The sequence below is a fragment of the Tupaia chinensis genome, unplaced genomic scaffold (assembly GCF_000334495.1).
Source record: "Tupaia chinensis unplaced genomic scaffold, TupChi_1.0 Scaffold000407_4, whole genome shotgun sequence".
NCBI classification, from domain to species: domain Eukaryota; kingdom Metazoa; phylum Chordata; class Mammalia; order Scandentia; family Tupaiidae; genus Tupaia; species Tupaia belangeri.
The window spans coordinates 5,534,028-5,538,441 of NW_006159912.1; positions in this window are offsets into that span (position 1 = coordinate 5,534,028).

The window sequence follows — 4,414 nt, forward strand, 5'->3', positions numbered from 1 at the left end:
AACCCTGCTGGGCTGCTACTGCCTCACCCACAGCAGTGTCCCTTGAGGCCTCATATAATGCTCCCACTCTAAAGAAGACTTACTTCCAGGTTGCTTAAATGACTTCGACAAGCTCATTTCTTTGCTTACTATAAGGCTCGCTGGTTTAGAAAGTAAAATTACTTTCTTAGTTGGTGCCTCAACTGTCTTTTCCTTTGAGTGTCTCTCTCTACTGTGGTATCTAGTCTGTTTCTTGGCTTTCTAGAATGCTGGATCAACTTGAAGATTGGGAAGTTTTTTCCACTGTTTTAAATAGTCAGTTAGTATAATATTTAGTTTGGCTGGAAAGGTCTTACATATTTTCATATTTACCATCAATACAAACAACAATAAAAATTTAAAAGCATCCACTATAAATTGATCCCAATTTCAATGAGAATATTTTAGCTTTGTACTTTGGAATTTCTTAAAAAGAATTATTTATTTAATTCCATTTATTGCTATTATTATTTTAATTTGACCAGACAGAGACAGAAAGAGAGAGAAAGAGAAAGTGAGAAAGTAAGCCTCCAGGTCCGGGACTTGAACCATGGTCGGCCATGTGGGAATCCAACACCCTTCATCACCACGCCACCTCTGGCCCCTTTACTTTTGAATTTTTAAAAATTCTGATATTGCCTGGTGACAATAAAACAGTCCTTTTGTCAGCCCACTTTGTTTTTCCTGGTACCTTCCTCTTTGGGATTTTGGTTTCATTAATCTCAATTTGTTCAGAGGGCACTAACGCAAATTTTCAAAGAGCGGTAGTTGTCACAGAACGAGCACAACACTTATTGAGGTTTCACATGTTACTAAAAAACAGATTCTCCACTCTCATCACTGCTATAGAGTTGGAGTTTCCTCTTTCTGGTGCTTTGTCCAAAGACCTTTGCCAGCTAATTGTATTCCTAATTTGCCAAGTTGCAGAACCAAAGCTCAAGGCCTCCAGGCAAGGTAAGGAGAGAGCTTAGATGAGAGTATTCAAGATCTTAACCCCCAAATCCTCTGAAAATACCTTCTTCAGTTTCCACATTTCCACTATTCTACATTTTTTTCTTAACGTCACCATGTCTGGAAAGTTTCACAGGAAATAGGTGGTGAGTACCAAAAGGGCAGAAACTTTTGAATATCGTCAGTACCCGTAGGTCTTTCCATCCTTCTCTGGAACCCCAGTGGGCACATCCTCATATCCCATGTGAGCCCTGAAATCAGTAGAATAGGTTTTGTACTTCTAGCCTGGGTATTCGGCTTGTATGTGCATCCGTATGGGGTGAAACTTTTCCTTTAGAGTACTCATTCTTTGGAAGCCTTTTTTTTTTTTTTTTAAATAATTGCCGAAGGTCACATGTGCTCACCAGAGAGAGAAAGACAAAGAGGGAGAAGGAGAAAGCAAACCCCCCTGGGGTGTGGCCATACCACTGTCCCTTCTCCATTTCTCCATCCTTTCAGATTTTGAACATGCACACAAATGTACCTGGCATGTTTCTCAAATCACAAGGGCTGATGTTCTAATTGCAGTTGGCCATATAGGATTCAGCTTCCTTAACCACTAGGCAATGGGGCCAGCCTGTTATATACACCTTTTAATTTGACCAAACTGCATGTAGGGTTCTAGACCGAAAGGGTACTTGATGTCACTGCTCATGAAGAGAACCTTGCTATAGTTTCTTTTCCCTAAGCTATTGCTGGTAAAGTCCTGGTAATTTGTTTGGATATTCGGTGAGTGATGCCTAATAAAATCGTAAGTAGATGGGGTTTGACTTTAAGGAGGTTCGCGGCCTTGATGGTTTTCTGTATGCAAATTAGCTCCTACTTTAGGGATGGGAGACACCACACCATCCCTTTTCCCCTGAAAATTGTGTCTGATCAAACTAGGAAGTTACTTTCTGAAACTCCAAGTCATAATTGTATAATATTTATTTTCTGGCTTTGATTTTTTTTTTATATCTTTCAGTTAATATATGTTTCCCATCCCACTGTCAACCTCTACAGTAGTCCTAGGATAAGTGGACTTTTTGTAATGAGTTCTTCCTTTTTAACACAAAAGGTCAGCGAGGCTGCCCTCCACCAGACTACATAGGGCCGTTAAGCCTTCCATGTGCAAGCCACCAGGCAGTTTCTTCTTTGGTTGGTGGGTTTGGTTTAGATGTCTTTGTGGAGTACCGCGTGGCCAAGGTTGATGCCCAGTTCTTGCCTTTGAAACCACTGAGTCGTGGGGCCTGGGAGGAATGGGATACCAAGGTGAACTGGAGACAGTGTTAGACAAAAATAAGCATTTTGAAAGGACCTGGGTTTTCAGGTTGTTTGCATCCTATGGCACAAGAACCCAAAGTCATTTCCTCAGCCTCAACCCCAACAAATGTTGGGCCCTTGCAAATGTTTTCTGAGCAAACTGCAAATGAAGTGTGGCCTTTAGTACTGCATGTAGGACATCTCTGTGATTCCTAGGTGGCGAATTCAGGATCCCTTTGAGATATTTTCTCTACCAAAGTCAAGATGTGAGGATATTTTAAAAATATGTAGATATGGGGACTGGCACGTGACATGGTGGTTGGGGCACTGGACTCTCACATGGCCAACCACGGTTCAAGTCCCAGACCTGGAAGCTTGCTATCTCACTTCCCCACCCTCCCCACCTCCGCCCCACCCTGCCGATCAAATTTTTTTTTTTTTTTTAGAGGGGTTTTCGCTTTAGGGCATGTGCGCTCGCTATAGGGCATGTGCGCTCGCCAGACAGACAGAAAGCAAGAAATCACCCCCCAGGGGGGATGGCCATGCCACAATCCCTTCTCCTCCATTCTCCTCTCGGGATCTTGGGCACACACGCACACGCACCCGGCGTGAGTTTTAAGCCACCGGGTCCAGGACTTGAACCACAGTTGACTACGTGGGAGTCCAGCGACATAGCCATTATGCTAACTGCTGGCCCCTTTTTCCCTCTTTTTTGATTGTGTTGGCGAGGATTTCCAGTACTATATTGAAAAGGAGTGGATTTGTATTTCTACTATGTCTGTTGTTATTCTGCCTGCATCATTGCAGATCTGATTCACCTGGTTCCTTTCCCTCTTCTTAATAAGTCTCACTTTTTTGGTGTATCATTTTTTTTATCTTTTCAAAGAACCAGCTTTTACTTTCATTTATTTTCTCTATAGTTCGTTTATTTTCTATTTCATTTATTTCTGCTTGTATCTTTATTATGTCCTTTCTCCTGGGGTTTTTTGGATCTTTTTGCTGTTGCTTTTCCAATTCTCTGAGGTATGATGTTAGGTGATCCATTTGCCTTCTTTCCATCTCACTCTTATGTGCACTAATTGCTATGAATTCCCTCTTATGACTGCTTTAGCAGTGTCCCAAAGATTATGGAAACTTGTGCCCTCATTGTCATTGGTTTCCATTAATCTTTTGATTTCAGTCTTTTTTTTTTTTTTTGAGAGGTGTTTTTTTAGCCATTACGCTAACTGCTGGTCCCACTGCCGATCAAATTTTAGAACAGTAATAAATAAAATCAAATGAATAATAATTTTTAAAAACATAAATGTGTTTGTACATAAAATGTACATTTGTATATTTAAAAAATATGTACAAGGGCCAGAAGGTGCCATGGAGGTTAAGCAGCTGAATCCCACATGTTCGACTGCACCGTTCGAGCCCCAGATTCCATGACTCGAAAATTGTGTTGGGCATGTGTGCGAGCTTTCCCAAAATCCTAAGAGAAGTAATTGCAATATGGCCATCCCCCCAGGGGATTTCTCACTTTACCTCTCTCTCTAGTGAGCACTCGCACCCTATAGCTAACTAAAGAGAAGGGGAGAGGCAGGAGATAGTGTGGTGGTTAAGGATTCCCACATGGCTCACTGTAGTTCAAGTCCTGGACCCGGTGGCAGTGAAGTATATACACTGTACTTTATACTTACAGAGCATTTCCACCCCATTGTGAACTTTTCCATCTAAACTTGCAACGTGGGCATTGTCATCCCCACTTCATTGTTACAGCTTAGGGAATAAAACTCTGAAATCACATTGCTCATAAAGAACTCTGACATTTAACCCATGTCCTCAGTCATTTTTCCAAGAATACCAAGTCACCTTTCTTTGAATAGCATATGTCAGCGATCCCAGAGTCTTTACCCCAAAATAACGAATGGTTTGATCATGTCAGAATATTTTTCTCTTCAAAAATTTTAATGATGTATTACTGTCTTTAAATAATAGAAATCCAGATTCACTAATGTCTTGATTAAGATAGCATCATGTGGGACCAGCAATTGGCATAATGGCTGTCGCTGGACTCCCGCGTATCGACCGCAGTTCGAGTCCCGGACCTGGCGGCTTGAACTCATGCCGGGCGTGTGTGTGTGTGTGTGTGTGTGGGTGTGTGTGTGGGGACCGGGGCGGC